The following is a 21,668-nucleotide window of genomic DNA, read 5'->3' as shown; positions in this document are numbered from 1 at the left end:
AAAGATAAAACAATCTAGGGCCATTTGCCAAGGGGAAAAGCTCAATTAGGGGCATGCCCCAAAGATGTCATAGTATCATGAAAAGTTTTCATAATTTTGAAACTAATTTGTCAAGACATACTTTACCTATGGAAAAATCCTGTTATAAAGACAGTAATGTGTAAAATTTTAAGTTTTATAAAAATATGTTTAGAAATGTCTTGGCTTTTGGAAGGGTGAGCAACATTCCTATCTGACCCTAACTAATAAATTTCAGCAATCTTCATTTCTCACTCTTTTTATTAAGAAACATGCCATCTAAAAATTCCAAATTATAAAGTACTTTTGACGAACTGGGCATTCAACATGCCAATAGAATAGACTGATTGTCAGGGAGGTTTACTCAAAACTTGCTGAAGGCTCTATTGAAGATCATAGATATTATTTGAACTGCATAGTGAATACTTATCAAAAGTTAGTGCTAGGATATATGTAGATAAACTAGTGTCTTTCTGTATGTTTTTATAAAATGAAAGAATTCCCTTAGTTTGTCATTAAGAGAAGATTGTATAAGAATGATTATGTGGTCCCTCTTACAATGGGCTTATGGCTTATTACAAAGACTGCTTTGTTTCTCACCTTAGTTAGGGCATGTATTTTATATTTTGGTAAACATAACATGCAGAACATGTTTAATTGCTTTGTCTTATAATAGCTAGATTTCTGGAATATTAGATTACTATATAAAAATATAATCCAGTACCAATTAAATGACAAGGATTGAAATGGTCATAGAATATCACATAGAATAACCAGCACAAAGCTGAATGTTATATATACATCATACCTCCCTCCTACTAATAGCAAAAATGAAGTGTAGTGTGCTCAGTCTGGGAAAGGATGAGGTGGGAATGGATTTCTGCATTACATGATGAGCAGAGTTTAGGGATGAAGAGAGAGGGCCTCATATGGGCCATCAGTGACTTAAAAGTTGAGTTCAGGGAATGTTGGGGGATGGATTGATGGTGTCCTTAGCAAAGAGTTCTTTGGGGAAATAGAAGGATGTTTGTCTGATGACTTATATTGAGATGAGATCAATAATGGCTTTGCATACCAAGTCAATATGTTGGGATTACAAAACAGTCAGGAATTTCATTGCACCTAAATTGTTCAAAAAAGAAGCAAGGAACAGCGAACAGATTTTCAAATTAGGAAATCATTAAGGTACTCAAATATTGCTCTCACGCAAAGGCATATTTGTCTCAAAATGTTCAATGTGGACCCAAATCTCTATATTCTTCAAATGCTAAATATTTTTAGCATTTTAAGATTTTTTTTTACTGTGACTGAGAAGTATTTAAAAGAAATGGTTTATACTGCCAAAGAAAGCATTAAGAACTTGAAATTGAAAGAATTTTGAATGCAGCTGGAATGCTTATAATTTCTTATTTCTTGCATAGGATATAGATTGATATTATAAGATAAGTTTTCTGTTTCAACAGAAAAATGAGACTTAAGAATGTGATTTCTGCCCCCTTCTTACCTTTAAAAAGCTTAGTAATGTAGAAATTCAGGAATTCTTGGTCCTAAATTTACAGTAGGGTTTTGATTTTGATTTTGTTAAATATTTTGTAGTGACTTAAAGAAAACCCTGTTGTAGCAGTTTGGTGAAATAGGAAGGTTTGGTTTAAGGAGAACGTTTTCTTATTTTCCATGTGGATTTTAGAAGTTACAGATCATAACTTTAAATTTGACTGTGATTCTATATTTACAGTGGAAATTAATACCTTAGAGCAAGATTTACCAGACCCAAGTGCCTCTGAGTTTCAACTTTGTTTTATTGCCATTTAAATAACTGTAATAAGAAGCTGTATACTCATGTTAATGTCCCACTGGCATTTTTAAAAGAATGTTGGTCAAAGAGTCCTTGCTTCTAATCTCCAATTATCCCTATCTTTTCAGCCCCATCAACCATGACTGAGCAAAGAGCAGACTGTTTTGTAAGACTCAAAGACAAGGGTTAGTTGAGTTGAAAGACGCTTCTACTTTTAAAATACTAAAGCTCTTTGAAATAGCCATTGTCTGCACAGGGGAAAAGATACTCAAAACATCCTTTTCACCTAACATCAAATTTGAGATCTCTTTCAGGGGAGGCAAATGGTCGGGCAACTAATGAGATTAAAAATCTCTAGCAGAACAAGTCAAGACTTTGTTTTGACTTCAGATGACATACCATAGGGTTATAGGGTATTCTGGTCTTTAGGGAGCTACAACCCAGACTTTCAAGCCATTTGCCAACATCTGGCATGGCCAAGAGTCAGGAGATGATTGGAGACTGTTGGAGAATGCTCAAATTACAGCTGTGCATAGATGAAAGCAGACATATCCATGAAGAAATTGCTAAAAGTTAGCTGTTGATATCTTGCCTCCAGGCTATGATACATTTTCTTAAAAGCCAGCACTGTAATTGAGAATTTTTTTCAAAAGAATAATTCCTCCAATTTTTATTTTGAACACTGGTTCAAAATAGGATGATTCATCCCATGCCTGCCCCTGGTTTGTTGTACCAAGGTGTACAGGAGGTTGCAAAACAGACCACTGTATAACTTGCATTACCACTAGAATTCCTATTTACGTTCAGTGTTCTAATTAGCAATGTGATTCCTCATTCTTAATAGATTAGAGTATGAGGAAACATTTTAAAACAATATTCATATCTTAAGAAAAGAAAGGCAAGGTGGCTGTTGAAGATTATTTCACACTATCACATTTATTATAACTTATCTGTAGAAATTGCCATCATAGATAATGTTTCCACATTCTGTTTTGAACTGAGGGCACACAGAGGCCAAAAAAAAATATGGCAGCGGGGGTGGGAGTGGGGTAAGTGCCATTACATTCAAACTTATCTAGAGTAAATTGATAGTAGAATTACTAATCAGAATTCTATATTCAAAAATTATCTCTTTTATCCTTTGATCCTGTATAAGATATGATCTTTAGGAGATAATTCAAAAGCACTATGGGCTATAATCTGTAGTACCGGAAAACTGATAAACGTTACAGAAGATAATTTGCCTTTCCCTGGATAACTTTTGACACTGACAAATATAGTCTTTCAGTACCTGAATTTAATATACTAGATGTACTAGAATGGTACAAATAGAATCAATGCTAGGTTCTTTTGGCTTCTTTTTAATTTACCACTTTAGATCTCTAGTGGTTTTCTAGGAATCACCTGACCTATTTGTACTGACCCAATTCTTTCAATTCCCAGGTGGCTACTCATAGGTAGAATGATCTGCTCATTTCAGACACTCTTTGGAGGGGCAATATCCATTGAAATCCTGCCACCCATTGTTTGGCAGTAGCTAAAAGCCTAAGGACTATGACAGATTGAGTCATTCAAATGGAAATTCAAAGGGATGTCATTTCAGTCCTGTGGTGTTAACTCCTTTCCACCTTATCCTAATTTAGATATTTACTAGATTGGTCATGGATGGTTTCCTAGACATCTATATTCAATGTAGGACTTGTAAAAAATAAATTATTTTCCTAATAAGGGAGCTTTCTACTTCTAGGAATTCTAAAAGGAATTCTTTTTGAAGAGCTATAAAAACAGTTTAAATCCAATTTTTTTTAAGATTCATTTATTTATACAAGAACCAGGGTACAGGCCAGATGCGTGGGAGGGTGAGAGGATTCACCAGAGACAGAGTGGGAAACAGAACAGGCAGACTGACGAAATACATGATAAGGGGAGCAGCGGGCAAGACGGAGAGGTCTGCTATACCATGTGGGATTCTCGCCAGCAGCTGGGATCGACCCCGTGCTGCAGAGGCTGCAGACAGCTTCACAGTGTGGCGCTCAACTGCCTGCGCCACCAAGGAGGCCCTAAATCCAAATTTTTATAAAATTAAGTTGCTTTTATAATAAATGAATTATCTCTCTCACTGTCTGTAGGCAAAGTTGCCTGAAAATCAGGTGGGTGTGGTATATATGTGACAGATTTGTGGGTTGCAAGACTGGCCATTGGAAGTATTTAATGATATCCAGGTATAAAATTCTTAGTTTTGCCACTTTCTCATTTGGTATGAGGACCAGCAGCATTGGCCTCACCTGGGAGCATGTTAGAAATGCAGATACTGGGCCCAGAACACCAGGATCAAAATCTGTATTTGAACCAGATCTCTAACTGGTTGGCATGCACATTAAAATTTGAGAAATTCTGCCCTACAGGTTTTTTTTTTCAATTTTTAATAATTTTATTTATTTATACAAGCACTGGGTACAATCAGAAGCGCGGGAGGGTGAGAGAATTCACCAGAGCCAGAGCGGAGAGCAGAGCAGAGCAGGCAGACTCATGAAGTACACTGCTGAGGGGAGCAGCGGGAGGCAGGAGAGGTCTGCGCGCCATATGGGACCCTCGCTGGCGACCGGGAATTGAACCGGTGCTGCAGAGGCTGCTGGCAGCTTCACAACCCAGTGCTCAACTGCTGTGCCACTGTGGAGACCCTGCCCTACAGGTTTTTTAAACTACTTCCTGTACCAGCTCAGTTACCTCTTGCAAACAGTACAGTGAAGCAAAGTTGTGATCTCTGTGGCCCTCCTGCCCCCAACCCTCACTAGAATTCTCTTCCAATTCAGAATATCACTGCCAGTATTTTTTAAAATAGTTCATCCATGGATGTTTTAGTACATGACCATTTGCCTTCATCATTAGCTCTGGGGAAAGTTACCTTTGGGTTCACAGGCAGATGGTATTTTTGCCTTCTGCAGAGGAAATGTTGTCTTCCAGAGAACCTCCAGGCCCAAAAGCAGTGGATGGCAGTCAGCAAGCCAGCTACAATCCATAGCTGGTAGGATCTGTGGTCCAGACAAGGAAGAAAATGGGGTCTCTGAGGAATTACAGCAGCTTAGCAGACAAAACCAGATCTATCTCCATGTTTAGGCCTTTGCTCCATGGGTGACTCTAACCTCAGAGATAATAAAATATACATGAAATATGCATGATTTTCAGAAATACGTCATACCAGCCATAAGAATCATCTGCAGTGTTTCTCACAGAGGAATTAAATGCTGGGGCAGGCAGTTAAGTTGAGCTCTTAATTAAGGGGCATTTAATCTGAGTAGAAGTTAGCCTTAAAGTATCCACTGGTATTAAGTAAATCATCTTTTGTCAGGAGCTTCTTTGCTTGCTTCACCATTCTGAAGTCTGTATAGAGACACGCTCTCCCAACTCACCTAGCAGTCTCTTAGAGGTTATAATTTACCTAGCAGCTGCTAATAACTTGAGGTAAGTTAAAAGAGTCAGCTACTAAAATTCTCTAATAATGCAGGATGAGGAGGGACGGTAAGTTGCTGAGGTACTATGAGAATAAGATTTCATGTGTAAATTCCAATTAGATTTTTCATTTGTGATCTTTGCTTTTAGCCAAATTGTGTAAATTAGTTTGGCCTAGTCTTTAAATATAGATCAAGGATGCCTGATCCAAGTCATAATAATGTAGTATCCATGAAAAAGATTCCCAAAGGTGTGTGTCAAGTCTCTTAGGTTAGTAATTTTCTGCTCTTGCCTTTGGAATTATGTAACTTTAAGCATTATGCTGACCACCTCTGGGTGTTCAATTTCCTGATTTGTTAATTGGGTTTTTGTGAGGATTGAGATAATGCATAGCAGGTGCCTGGCACATGGCCTGGTACTAGCAGGGAACAAAACACAGCACTTGAAGTTCAACAGTTTCCTTTTCTTTGAGCTCTGAACAGAAGAAATCATATTAACTCTCCTTCTTCAAAAGATACTCATAGGGCCTCCCCGGTGGCGCAGCGGTTGAGCGCTGGGTTGCGAAGCTGCCCGCAGCCTCTGCAGCACCGGTTCGTTCCCCGGCTGCTTCCTGGCCACCGGAGGAGGGTCCCACATGGCGCGCAGACCTCTCCTGCCGCCCGCTGCTCCCCTCAGCAGTGTACTTCGGTCCTTCTGCCTGCTCTGCTCCCCGCTCTGGCTCTGGTGAATTCTCTCACCCTCCTGCGCTTCTGACTGTACCCAGTGCTTGTATAAATAAAATAAATAAATAAATAAATCTTTAAAAAAAAAAAAGATACTCATAACCGTATCTCAATATCCCCAGATCAAATTTTTTTACTATAGGAACAAGTTGTCCTTCCTCTTCAACTAGTTAGGTAGAACTGCCTATCACTGACAACCTTCATTTCATACTTTCAGCAAAATTTGTTGAGCAACTACTTATGCAAGGCTTCTAGTTCCAAGGATTAGCTTGCTTACAGTGGTAATTTAGCTTAACTATCTGAAAAGTTAACACAAAGCAGAACGTGGTAAGGGACAGAACCAATTCACTGAAGATTCAGGGTCAGTAAAAGTCTTCTTGAAGAAGGTATTATTTGAACTGGGATTTGAATGATGTATTAGGGCTTCAATCAGTGGAAACTGGGCAGGAGGTATTTGAGAAGAAAGAAATGAAGAAGGAAAGGAACAATTTTGAAAGCATCTAATAGCCCACTTTGGTTTCTACATTTCACTGGTAGAGACAACAACAAAACAGATTTGGATGCATCACCTTTCTGGGGCACTGTGGTGCTATGAGAAATGGTGAACCAAGTCTTGGTTCCCCTTTACTTTCTCTCTAGCCTCCATCATTATCTAAGTCTAGACTTTCTAGATTGTAACATAAGCTCTAAAGTCCCTGGTTATTATTTAAGCTTGTGACCTCATTTAGAAATCATTCTGATTAACAATGGCTAGGCTTCTCCTCTGGAATATAAAGGAAAGGCTTCTACTTTCTGGGTGAGGTGAGGTGGATAAAGGGAAGTCAGTAGTCTTTTGCTAGAATGTTGAGATAGAGAGACACTGTGGCAGGTGTTGCAGAGTGGCACTGGGGTTAATTACTAAAAGGAAATCTGTTCCTGAAGTGTAGCGTAGAAGGCAGGAGGAGGAGGTCAGCAAGCAATCAGAAACCAAAGTTCTCTTGTTAAAAAATTCAAATCAAATCCACATTAAACATTAAAAATAAAAAAGTAGCCATGGCTTATAATAGGACGAAAGGAAAAATTCACATTGACTAAATTGAACCCTCTTGAAATCATACCTGGGTACATGTTATAGTGCCAGATGCTAAACAGGCTTATTTTACCTGGCACAAACATTAGGCACACCTCGTTCAGCTCTCCCATCAGTCAGCTTCCCAGTTCTGTGGTGTAAATGTCTGGTATGCATTAGTAACGAATAAAGCTAGAATGTGATTCCTGGCCTGTGTGAGCATGTGGCCATGTATCTCAAGGCTATTCAAGCCAATGAACAATAAACCAAACCAACAGAGAGAAAGATTTTGTTTAGGTGGTATAACTCAGGACTCTACTCATCCTTTACTTACCTATCTGATAGACATCTAGGCATATAGTATAACTAACTTTAAGAATATAAAATTTTGGAAATCAAAATCTCTAGAGAAACACAAAGATCTTTAGGGGCTTTTGTCCTTGCACTAAAGATGATGTGGGCTTTACTGTTAGTGGCAAGTGATCCAGAAGCTACCGCTAAGGCCCTTTTGTGGGCTGGGTTACCTCAGTGAATAATTTGTTTCAATTGCTTTATTTGCTCCCTGTAAAGCAAAATATTGACAATAAAATTGCTATTTTTGTCTTACCAACCAGTGCATAGTCTTTGTTCCTCTGTGTTTAATGGCTGTGTTCTTCTCTTCCAACTGCTTTGCTGTTCCCCTGACAAACAGCCACAGCAAACGTGATTCCAGAATAATGTCTAATCTTTACCAGCAAACTGTCTATCCTGCTGACCCTGTGGAAAACTAGGAACATATTGAATATATCATGGAACAAATTAAGGGTGTGAGGCTTAATGCAGCCAGGGAAGTGATCATAATGCCATATGTCTTGGAGCCTTGAGTGATTCTTAGAGCTCCAGCTTATAGAGTTAGTCATATTGAACACTGTAAATTTCAAAAAGAAAAAGAAATTGTACAGTTCAGCACTCACCATTTTTCAAGCTTGATAAAAGAATGAATCCTTTTCAGACTGACTGCTCCAGTGGACATTAGGCACAAGGGGAAAAAACAAGTGGAAGTTTAGACTGTTGGGACTTCTGTCTGTCCTCTTGAGTCACCATTGCTCTTTTTACACCTCGTCACAGAAGTCGTGCCTCAGCCATGACAGAGTTAAACAGCCATGACATATTGAGGTCCTAGAGTCAGTTAGCATTGAAATTCTGCCTTGACCCTTGCTGGTTCTGTGACCTAGATGAGTACTTCAGCCTCTCAGATGCTTGTTTACACCTTGGTAAAATGAGTATTAAGGTATTAATAGATGCAAAATACTCAGAACCATGTCTTATAATAATTAAACCTTATTGTTATTGTAATTAACTATCCCAATCTGTATATTCACTGAGTTTAGGGAGTAATAAAACTTTTTTGTAAAAAGCCAGATAGAAAATATTTTGGGCTTTATGTGCCAATACAATCTCTGCTGTGGCTGTTTAGCTCAGCTATGGTGAGTCAGCAATAGAAAATTAATAAGGAAATGGGCATGGCTATGTTCCAATAAAACTTTATTTACAAAAGAGATAGAACACAGGATTTGACTTGTAGGCCAGAGTTTGACCCTTGAATTAACTCCTTGGGTTCCCTCAACTCTTTATCTAAATTGTGGTGCTTCCATATATAGGCTTCTAAGCAAGAGCCCCTGCCTTTGTGAAATTGTGTAGTAGAATCTCTAGAGATATTTAAAAAATACTAATGCTGGGCTGCATGCTCTGATATTTTGGTTAGGGGTAGGATTCAGTCATTGGTATTTTATACCAACTCTCCGGATGATTTTAATGAACAGCAAAGGTTGTGAATTGTTAATGATAACATTTATTGGAGCACTTGTTATAGAAAGATTTCCAGACCTCTGCCTGCAAGTAGTGATTCAATTCTGGGTTGAGTTCCAGGAATCTGAATTTTAACAAGTACCCAAGTGATTTCATATTTAGTACATTTTGGTAAACTTGCCCTCCTTGCCCTGTTTTCCCTCTATTAAGTATTACTTGTTCTGTAGTTTCTTCTCAACACCGGGACTAGCACACCCATGCAAGGGCAGCATTGTTCTAAGGGATTACAACCACATTTCTGGGAAAGCCACATACTGACCAGAAGAATTATTTCTAGAGCTAGAAACTTTAGTTTTAGTCTAGAGTCTGTGACAACCATGTAGTGTGGGTGATTGAACTGAAGTGTTATGTCTCATTTACAGAGTTAAACTCCCAGTTTTGTGTTAAATAAAAATAGTTATTGTACAAAGTGGGGAAATAGGCTGGGGTCAAAATGACTTTGGTTTTTTTTCTCTGGAGTGTGAGGATCAGCACAAATTATACAAGACCTGACATTTGTTTGTAAGTGATAGTGATTGTCAACTGGTGTGAGAACTACCCAGGCATCCTAGGAATGACAAAGGAAGTCATTGGAAAGTACTGTTAGTATGAAATCAGCACTGTTTATCTCCTGCCTCCCATCCATAGTTTTAGAAAATAATTTTAAGAGGCTACAGGTGAAATTATTACCAGGTTTTGAAGTATCTTGTACAATAAAAATAAACGGTGATGTGCATGTTGAAATCTGGTAACAAAACAAGTCATGACATTAACAGTCTGAAATATAATCTTCTGTCAGTACATCAGTAAGGCAGTTGCTGCAAACTGCCAACAGCCATAATCAACTCTGTTTTCCCATATTAGTTTTCACAAAAGAGACTAGAAAAGCTACTCAGTTTCCCTGCTTCCTGAGGCAGGGACTGATCAGATGGTGCAGTTCTGGCCAATGAGACTTAGGCAGAAGTTTTCAGAGCCCTTCTGAGAAGTTTTTGGTGTGTCCTGATAAAAGATGTACATGTCCTTTTACACCATCTCTCCTTCTCCTACATTGGCTGCAGAGACCATCTGTGACCATGTGGCAGAAAGCTAACATGTTAATGAGGTAGGAAAAAGATAAAGAGATCTGGGGTCTTTGAAGATTTCTTTATCTACACTTCTTTTCTGGTTTGCCTTTTCTCTAGATTTCTGTTTATGTGACACAAACACTTTTACTGCTTCACTCACTCAGAAATTCTGTTACATGTAACCAAAAGAATTCCTAACAAGAGTATCTAAGTTACATCTTTCACTATTACAGAGGGTGCAATGATTAGGAGACATTAACACCCTAATACACTGATGTAAGCCTTCTGAATCAGTCGGCCAGTAAGACCTTTGCTGGAACATTCAAAAAGCATAAACTGATTAATCCACTGGCTAGAGACAAGATTTCTTCCATCAATCATAGGCAGAAATTTTAAAAGAAAATGTAATTATCAACTAACATGACAGCAACTTTATAAAAATAGTTTTTAAATACTGTTACTAATGAAGACCTTGATGAATTTCAAAATCACTGGGTCAGTAGATGGCCTTTGAATCAGGAGGATTGAGCAATGAGAGATGGCTCTACCAAAAGTTTCTATGACTCTTTGTACTGAATCCTCTTTTCATTTGACCTGTAAGCATCATTCCTACAATATTTACTCAGATAACTAATTACTTTGTAAACTATAGCTTGGTATTTTATGAAGACCACTAGCACCATGAAAATTGCAAGTCCAAATTCTGCTTTAAAACTCTGTACTTTGTAACCTGAGCATGTTACCTAATTTCTCTGTGCCTCAGTTTCTTCAGGTGTAGTAATTATTAATTAGCTCTCGTCGATTATTATAGGCAAACATTCCAATCATAAAACTTTTTAAATTATTATAGAGTTAACAAATATTCCTTTTAAAGTATTTAAACTATTTTCTCTTTAGAAATTCACAGCTTAGCTGTCTCCCCTTGTACAGCCTAGCCTCTGAGAGCTTCTGCTTCTTTCTTTCTAGTCTTGTTATCCTCACCTCACTTTAAATGTTCCTCTCTGTGACTGATCTATCTTCACAGCTCCTGAGCAGTAGAAGCAAGATAGGAGGCGAGAATTTGTTTTATTCCAATAGGCTATGGAGATGGACTGAAAACCATCTAGAAACATAGTCATCCCATTATTTTTCTCTGGACCTTATCCAGCTATAAAAATCTTCGGCAGGGAAGAAGTAGTTACCACCTATGCACATTTGGGAGAGATGAGAGAGATCATGGGGAAGAGAATGATGGTGAATGTTCCACAGGAATCATCTCTAAAATCTATGAAAAATGTATCTGTTGACATTTGAGCATTGTCATAATTACCCTAGAAAGTTTAATCACTCATAAATAGTGTGGTTTGGCATCTACAACCCTTTGCAATAATATTTGTATATTTAAAAACTCTAGAGTAATACATACTATATAGTAAATAGCACATGTGCCAACTGCAGTTTTACCAGAAAATGTGCTTGTGGACTAGTTACTTCACTGAGCCATCACCATTAGCTACTAAGTAAAATGATGTATAACTACATACTATGGGATCCACCTGGAAAAACTGAAGACAGACACTTTCAAGACTTCCGTTTCATACTGGTTGCTAGAACTCAAACTCAAAAAATGTAAAGGCAATAACCATTTAGAAGTATATTGGGGGGGCAGTTTTATGGGTTTTATGTCTCCAGCTTAGCTCCCACATCCGCAGTCAATACAGTTTAACAGTACGTGGACAATGCAGTCCCTGTGTCTCTCTGTTCCTCAAATGAAGAAAGTTTCCATTTTTGTTTGTCATTCTTTGCCTGTGACTATCATACACTGCAGAAGAGTAGGTCATCAAAAGAACACTATTGCAAATTTAGTGAAAATTTAATAACATTGCCATTATTCATGAGCATCCACACTATTGGCAAAGAATCTTATTATTCAGACCTGAAAAACTGAATGTGTTGCAAGATAAAACAAACAAACAAAAAAGCAAATGCTCAACAAAGAGGTCAATTCACTTGCCAGGCAGGAGAGCAGGCTGAGGCTGGTTTTAAGAATAAGAGGGTGTTTCTCAGGGAAGAGCAGCCCATGTTTGCAGCAGCTACCTGCTGCTCTGCTTCCTAGAGCCCCTTTGATAATGCCCAAACCTGGAGCTGACACCACTAAAGTGCTTCTCTGGCTAGTGGAGAAAGTGGAAAAGACCAATTCTTTGATTTCTCCTTCTTTTGATACTTTAGGGAGGGAGGGCAGCATTATCAGAACTCTAGAATTTCAGAAAAGTAGAAGCAAAGAAACACTTACTTGTGGTAAACTCAGGACATGTAAGTTTTTATGTTTCTAAGAAATTCAGCCCATTGCTTGTGTACATACAGTACAAACATTTGAGAGAATCGTCACAGCTTATACATTAATATACTGTGCATTCAAAATTATATTTTTAAACAGAATCACACAAGACCAAGAAAGAACTTCTCTGACTATCAAAGGACGAGAACAGCATGTTGGAAAAACAATAATAAATGCTTCGAGAATCTGGTAGTTTAAGAGTAACACAGGGGGCAGCACCTCAATGGTGACTAAGAAAGAGACCTAAAGAGGTGTTTATATGGGAGCAAGTTGCATACCAGCTTATTATCCACTACCCAAAAAAGGATTTTTTTTTTTAAGGCAGGTACGTGGTATGTGTTGACTAGGAGATGGGACTGATCTAGACAATATTTTTCCACTTACAGAGTCAATATTGGCTCTGTTGTTTCTATGTCTGCACTTAGATCTCTTTTGACTAGCTTGGCCTGGAAAAACCATTTGTATTTTCTCTTTTATGGAGATACAGCTGGTTACACCACCCATTCCAATTTGGCAGACACCAAATGCAGGTGCCTCATCTCTGAATTGAAGTGCTGCCTTTGGTGGGGAAGGGGTGGAGAGGATGACATCTCCTAGAAATATTTAAAGTTAGTTTGCAAGAATGTTTTTGATCTGCACAGTTTTGTTTTTTGGGTTTTTTTTATTCTAATATTCTTTATCTTTTCCTAAGGCAAATAACAAGAGTATCTTTAGTACCTTGCAACCTTGGGAAAATTTTTCCTGCCTTTTCTTCAATCCTTTACAAAGGAGAAAGCCCCCTTATGCCTAACAGGGAAGTGAAAGAAATTAAGTTTCCCTTCACCAAAAAGAACTCCTGCAACATCTTGCAATACTTTTCCTTTAAGAGGCTCATTTCTTTTTCTCCAGATGCCTTCATCTCTTTGATACATAAGGGTACACTAAGTTGAATCTATAAACAGAACCCACTAATTAAGAGTAATTGCTTAGGAGATTGGTCCAGACGATTCAGCATTATATGCATGTTCTTCTCAGATATCCATTAGCTGCTAATAAGATACTACAGATGTGCCAGTCTGTTTCCTGTTTCCGTCTATTGTACCTTTATTGCCATATATGGACCAATCGGATGGGCGGAACAATAAGTGGATGTCCTTTTGCTCCCTGAACATGTCTCAAAGGAATGTTTGTTATTAGATTGCTTTTTCTGTTTAGTTTCACATCACTATGTTAATAAAGAAAACATAATACTGAGAAAGTTTTTCTGTTGTTGCTTTGCTTTGCTTCACTTTTGCAGCCATAATTGGTTTATTGTTTAATTAAATTCTTTTGTATAGATTTTTTTAAGTATGTAATGCAAATATGCCTAGGCTATGTGAGCAGAGGGAAGATTACATTCTTCCTCTCACTCTCTTGAAAAGAAAGTTTCCATCTAAATGTTTTAAGTACTTAGAAATTCAGCATGAATATCATGTTGCTATATTTGACTGATTTACACTTGAGACTTGGTAAAAAGCCTATGAATTATTCATTCCCAAGTGATTCTATAAGCCAGAACACCAGAAATCACATCCCCGTTGAAGTTTATGAAGTTAAATAGTTTAAATACTCTCTAGACGTGTGGATGTCCATAGATTTGGTTCTCCCTCTGAGTCTTAATTGCTGTGCTTTCAACTCAGTTGCGTCTGTGCTTTCAACTCAGTTGTCTCTGTGCTTTAAGATAACTTAGCTAAGGACTGGACCCTTTTCCGTGGTAAAAATGATAATATATTTTTAAGTTGGTACAAAAATACATGTTACAAAGTGGATTAGCACTTGATGCCCTTTGTTCATCTTAGACCTACAAAGGTTTTATTTTGTTAAAAGGATAAAGCAATGAAGAGGAAATAGTCACTGACTTCTCTTTTATTTCTGTGGCACTAAAAATGAGAAGTATAATTTATTAGAATTAAACCCTACACCTAGTAAAGGAAACATATTTGCAGTTCCATGAAACTAACACACACACAGAGTAATATTATCCAGTGTTATATTAAGTCCACTTATATTAGAAGATTCTACATAGTTCCTATACTCCGCAGTCGATAGGTATGATGTCCTAGCAGCTAACTTTTTATGGGAGTGCATTAAAATGTTACATAGAACAGTAACGCTTGCACCCATGTACTCATCAGCAGTTATAAACTTAATAAGGTCAGGTGAACCACTAGCTGGATAACACTTGCCAAAAATATCAAAAATCTCTGAAAATATGTGGGCTACAATAGTAGATAGGAGCTTTCTCTACACATTGTTTTGAGTGTAATCATCACAAATCATTTGAAGGAATGATGGAGTAAAATTCCTCAGGGGAAAATTATAGAACTTTGATTCTCTTGATGGTGCCATTCATGACTACTTTCACGGGATTCTTTCCTCATTGCTTGTGTAACATTCACAATCCAAACCAAGCAAATGACACGAGGGGTGGGTATGAGTATGTGTTATGAATTATGGCCCTTCATCAGGAAATGTGTATAGCAATTAGATGCACACACAGCCCCAGAGAAGTGTTTTGTACACATCATCATTCTCACAGAAATTTCCAGATTAGGTTTACCATCAAAATATCTCTAATATCTGTGCACAAAATATGGCTCAAAAATTCATTCCCTACTAAGAGCATGGAGAGATAATTATTGTACTTCATGGAGTTATTGGTATAAAGTTGGTTGACTTAGGTTCATTCCACAAAGGACAGATGAGAAAGTGGCAAATCAATGAAGTTAGAGTTAGGACATTATGCTTTGAATTTTTATGGGCATTGGACTGTATAATTAGCTGGACATCTTCTGTGCTCTCATAATATCAAGTAAATACCTCTACTAGAGCACTGGACAAACCCTAGTACTAGTACTTTCCCCCACTAGGCTGTGAACTACTTCGAAGTGTGTGTGTGTGTGTCATGAGTGTGTCTTTTGTTGTTGTATGCCAGCATTAATGTAGGCCTGAACAAGGCACTATCATTCATGAAGCATGCCTAGTTCATTCATTCATTCATTTGTTAAATTATGTTCACATCTATTCCTCTTCTATCCATTCAGATTGCCATCTTCTAGTTCATATTTATATCACTCTATTGTCTCTATACTTGTTCCATATTCCATCTCAAATAATATTGCTACTCCCCGAACATCTCTATTCACTGATTCTTTTTGTGTGTTTCAATGTCCCACTTCCATGTTCTCTGTACCATCAAGTTCTCTGCACCATACACTTTGCTTCCACCACATCCCCAGCACGCCCACACCTTATTTGCATTACATTGCTGCAACATGTGTAGAGCTCACCATTCCCTTGTTAGATTGTCAGCAGAAATTATTCCTCCCTCACTTTGTTCCCCTACAGATCTATCACAGTACTTTGGTCATAGAAGGGGTTCAGAATTGAATTGGAACTAAACTGAATTGAATAAACTATCCATTTATGAAATAATTTGCTTTAGAGTTGCCAGAATTAAATGGCTGCTCCAGTGGCGATATTACTCTAACTCACTAATATCATTTGATCCACTGAGGAGCTAGTTAATTAAGTAGGTGGATTAAAAATATAATCTGCCAGAGAAAGAATATTTTGGCAGGGACCCATACACTTTTTGAAAAGCATATGATCTCTCAGCTGTAATTCTTTTTGCTTTCTGCCCAAAATAACAATAGGACTTTTTGCACATGACTATTGATGGCTAGTTTAGGAATATAAGACCATACACCTGTGTGCCAGATGTGCTCTGCAGTCTGTGTACTACCCCAGTCCATCTGCAAAGCATGCCCCATGCTGGCTCCCTTCTATAGGAAAAGGGGCATTGGCCCCCAGCCTTTTTACATGATAGGTTCCCTTGTGTTTGCCTGTTTTACTTAACTTAAAACCCCTTTCATTGAATTTCAATGTCTTGGGTGACCTTTGCCAACACAGGAGGCCTAGTCCATTTGCTTATCAGTGAGTCTGCTTTTTCTCAGCCTGTTTGATTTTTGCTTGGCCCCTTTTTTTAACTTGAAATACCACTTTTAAGAGTGCTGTTTGGTCTTCTGTCCCCAAATCAGCCACATCAGCATCAAGGTAGTTAATAGTTGATCAGGTCCTCAGGATTCCCATGTGGTGCCTGGAGAGGGTCATCTGATGTTGAATATAGCATTAGCCAGAATGAATAGGATTCAGTAACGAATGGGAAGGCATTGATGGGCACAAGGGACAGGATAGTTTTGTGATCTTCTTTGTTTCTGTAAGAAAGCCTCTGCAACTGAATCCAGCCTATTTCTATGCCAATGTGCTAATAGTTGTGGAATCTCATTCATCTCAACAGAGGCCAGTTAGCCCTGGAATCCCATCTGTTTGAGTGGATGTGGTAAAATGTCATGGAAATATGGCCATTCATTCCCATTACCAGTGAGAGCTTTTTCACTGTTCATTTCCCTTCACTTTAAGTGACTCCAATCACATAGATTCTTGCATCAGTTTTATAAAAGGGGAACATTTAGAGTTTTCACTTAATTTTTTATTTTGATTTTTAAGTGCTTGCCCACAAAGAATTAAACCATTATAAAAATATGCAGAATTTAAATGAAGATGCTCTCATCTCTACAACAGATTCAAAAATGCCTCAGACACAGTTTTCAAGTCCCTTGTAGCATAAGATGCCCAAGGCTATGTTTTGGCCCAGAGAAATTTTTAGGCTGAATTTTTTTCAACTCCTGAAAATAGAGTTTAAGCAAGAGAGAGACAGGATGAATCTTAACAAGAATAGGGGCAAAAGAGGTGCTGTCTCATACAGATAGCTGGAGTGACAAAATAGTTAAGAATGTGGCAGGTCTTCCAATTAAACTCCCGCTAACTGGCCAGCAGAAAGGCTGGAGCCAGAATTGTAGCAGGCACTTGTGTAGTTGCAGTCAGTAGGAAATAATGATCATTTTCATACATTTGTTATTTCTTGAAGAAATTTCCTAGATTGCTCTTTTTTAAGTCAAGAGATTTTACTTTAAAAATGTATACATATTAAAATATGTGTATTTAGAAATACATCTGATAAAAATAGAGGGATAAGTAATATAGAGCCAATAGATGTCTTGCTAAATGTAAACATGGAAAGAAAATGTACTGTTCTGTTTTCAGCTACCTATGAGCAAGAACTGGTTTAATCAAAAATGCTTAAAGTTACTGGCATTTCAAAAATATTAAGACAACTTACCACTAAGTGCCCAGCACAAGTCCTTAATTGGACACATTTTGAATTAATAGCTTTTCTAAAATGTGGTCATCTTGACTAAGAAAAAAAGCCACAATTAACAAATAACATTTTACCAAATAATGTTTACATAACTGAAGTTAAATACTTAAAACATAAATACCTGAGAAACATAACAGTTTATGCATTATCAGCCAAATTGTCAAAATAATACTGCTAAATTTCTTAACAAACTCCCATCCTCCCATGCTGGGGATTGGACTACCATAATTTTCACCTCAAAGATCAGGGATTACATTATATATAAAATTTAAATTGTTGGAAAACAGTCATTATTGACATGACAATCATTTAAAAATATTCTTTGAGGACAACCCCATAACTTGGATTATTACTGTGTTACAATTCTTTATTCTGCCTAATCAAAAGGGTTAGGATAGATTTGGAAATCAAAATGGAAGTGAAAATATAAAGTCAGAAAGTGACTATGTAAACAATGACTTTGTAAGTTAGTCTAGTTGTAATATACACTTTCAAATGTCCGTGCCTTTACACAATACCAATTTATTTCTCAGTGATGTCATAATCCAGTACAAGGCCATCAGGGCACACACATCCATTCAGGGACCCAGGCTCCTTCCAAGTGGTGGCTCTACTACCTCCTAAGTTGTCAGATCTCTGTACTTGACCCTCTGCATCCACACAGCAATTAAGGGAAAAGAATTCCACCGGAGGTTTGGGCAACTGGGTCTGGAGGTGGAACCCTCATTATCTCCACCCACACTCCACCAGGCTGACCTCAGCCTCATGCCCCCACCTAATTGCAGGGGAAGTTGGGAAATATTGTCCAGCTGTGACTGGAAGGAGAAGGAAATGGGATTTGGCAAGGGCATAGCTGTCTCTCTGCCACATTACCTCTAGTAGCCGTTCTTCCTAAGAAGTATTCCAACAGTGCCTTGGGTAATAAATAGCACAAGCTTTGTAAGTTGTTGACCCACTTATTATAACTGTCTGAAAGGAAAGGTGCCACTTAAAAGTATATTCTGGTGAATTTCTTACATCTGTTTTATCATGTAGCATGTTTGCTTCCTTTCAGATGAAGTACAAAGAAAGCATTTTTTTGAAATCTGTCTTCTTTGATCTCCCACCTATCCCTTAAGGGTCTTTCCGACAAACAGGCAAAGAGGGAGTCCCATGATGGGGGTGGGGGTGCCACAGCAAAGCTGCCAGCCTAGAGAAGAAAGTGTTGGAATGAATTAAAATGGAAATAAGCTATTCCCTAGTGTTACAAACCTAACTCGAGTGTTTAAGTGAGGTTAAAATTTTTAATTATTTTGTAAGTACTCTTTTTTCCCCCTCCCAAATAGAATAAGAAAAATAATTTAGATACATTTTTATGTGCCTGAAAAAGATTGTAATCTTTTTTCCTTCTACTCCCAATCTTAAGAACACAGATAGGGTAAATGAGGAAATTATTAAGTAAAAACAAAAAATAAAGTTGAAATTTGTTATTTTTGTTCCAGACTCTACAAACCCACAAACACACGTGCATGAATTTTCTCGTCCTTTCCTTTAGCTGCCTTCTCGATTCCGTTTCTGGTTAAATAGCTCTATCATTTATGTCTAGACTCTGGCAATTTTCAGGAAAGCCCTGAAATGGCATAATTTTCACCCGACATAATATGAAGACAAAGTAGTCAAATATGTTAAACACTTGGTCAGGAATGGTTTACATTCCCAACAAGATATCTCCCTCTTCTCTTGACATTGTTCTGACTCCTGGTCTCTTCCCAAATCCACATTTTCTGTAAGACCAATAATAGCACTTGGTTTCATCTCTGCTTCAGTGTTTTAGGAAATTTTAGTAACCAATAGTGATCTAAGTTTTCCTCCCTGAAGTCACACATTGGACTCTTTTATCCAAGAGGGGGAAAAACCTATTTTGGCAAATCTAGCTAGTGGTTCCAGAATAAGTAATACTCTGTGTTTTAGGTTCATGTTTTTCACTAATTCCTTTAAGACTCAGAGTGGGCTGCTGCTGTAACAAATGACCGAGGCTAAACTATTTAGGTCAGAAGGAGAGCAGCAAATATGGAATGATGTCATTCATATGCAGATCATAAAAAAAAGCATGAAACAGACAAAACAAACCCTTGAAATATGACAGCTGAACTAAGACTACCTGAAGGGAAGAGAGGGGGAGCAAGTAAAGGTGATAGGAGGCTTAATGATCATTCTGGAGGATTATTGATTCTTTGGTGGTGGACTTGGTGTGATAACATACATTTGTAGATGCATGAGCCTATACACTGAAGACATGTACTGTGTTGTTAACATAATGATTTAAAATAACAAAAATAATAAAGAACAGATATAGCAAATTAAAAAAAAATAAAACCACATAAATTTATTCTGCTACAGGTTTGGAGTTTCAGGGATCCAAAATCACTTTCACTGGCTAATGTCAAGGGGTCAGCAGGGTAAGGTCCTTCTGTAGGCTCAGAGCAGCGAATCTGTTTCTTGCCTTTTCCAGTATCTAATGGTGTACTATATTCCTTAGATTTTGGTCCCTTTCTCCACCTTCAGTACTACTTTCTGCCTCTCCAAACACTGCTTCCATTTTATATCACCTTCACCTCTTCTATAATAAAGTCTCCCTTTGTCTTTCTCTTGTAAGGACCATTGTGATTACATTGGGCTACCTGGATATCTTCCCATTGGAAGATTTTTAATTTTAATCACATCTGCAAAGTCCCCTTTGCTATATAAGAAAACATTTCCATGTTCCAGCAAATAGGAATCAGACACCTTTGGAGGTATCATTCAGCCTTCCACAACTGGCTCAGAGCAGCTCTTGTACAGAGGTTTAATTCCATGTCTGATATGGTCTGAATGGTTGTGCTTCCTCCCACCCCGCCCCCGCAAATTAATATTTAAAACTCTAACCCTTAAGATAATGGTGTTCGGAGGAAACATCTTTAATAGGTATTAGGTTGCAAGGCAGAGCCTTCATGATTTAGATTAGTGCCCTTATAAAAGATACCCAGAGAAATTGTGTGTTCATTCCCCCAAGTGAGGACCCACCAAGAAGGTGCCAACTATCAACCAGGAAGAGGCCCTACATCAGACTATAACTATGCTAAATGCCTTGATCTTGCACTTTTCAGCCTCCAGAATGCAGAAATAATATCTGCTATTTATAAGCTACATAATATATGGCATTTTGTCCTAGCAGCCTGAATGAACTAAGACAATATTCTATTCCCATTAATGTAGGGCTATAAATCAACAACACTCAAGACTTTTCAGGATCTCCAGAATTTTCCTGATTTCCTCTAGCTCAGAAATGGAAAACTTTCATCATTCTTTTTCATCCTTTTACCTTTCCAATTTTCTTATTACATATGCGTGTGCATACCATGTTGCAGAGCTAGTTTTGTGTGTATAAATATCTAGGTCATTTTTTTTCAAAATGTTAAATATATTTTAAGTAACAAATGCAAGTTTATTGGCATCACTTTCAGGAATGTAAATAATATTTAAAATAATCAAGCTTAGAATGTAAGAAAATGCATAAGAGGCAAGGCAAGAAAAAAGGAAGGTTCTTTGAAGATGAGTAGGGAACAGAGGACATGCACCCTTGAATGGTGGGGACCCAGACCTGATAGTGAAAAGTCCCTGGAAATAACAGTCCTTCTAAAGACAGGGCCTCCCCTGTGGCGCAGCGGTTGAGCGCTGGGTTGCGAAGCTGCCCGCAGCCTCCACGGCACCGGTTCGATCCCCGGCTGCTCCCTGGCCACCGGAGGAGGGTCCCACATGGCGCGCAGACCTCTCCTGCCGTCCACTGCTCCCCTCAGCAGTGTACTTCGGTCCTTCTGCCTGCTCTGCTCCCCGCTCTGGCTCTGGTGGATTCTCTCACCCTCCTGTGCTTCTGACTATACCCAATGCTTGTATGAATAAATAAATAAATAGATCTTTAAATAAATAAATAAATAAATTGTTAAAAAAAAAAAAAAAGACAATGAAAGCATGGTGCCCTGGGAAAGCTAGACTTAATGCCCTGGACACAGAGGCAAAAAATACATATAAGTGGAGGCCAATCTGGGCTCAGAACTTAGGTATTTATCAGCGAAACTAGTATACATTGAAGCCCAGTCTACCTTGTTTGGTTGCTTGTCTGGTTGGTTGATTGTTTGGTTTATATACTTGCTGTTCTTCTTAATTCAAGAT

This window comes from Talpa europaea, assembly GCF_964194135.1.
Source record: "Talpa europaea genome assembly, chromosome: 11".
NCBI classification, from domain to species: domain Eukaryota; kingdom Metazoa; phylum Chordata; class Mammalia; order Eulipotyphla; family Talpidae; genus Talpa; species Talpa europaea.
Note: the sequence above shows the minus strand (reverse complement) of the source record.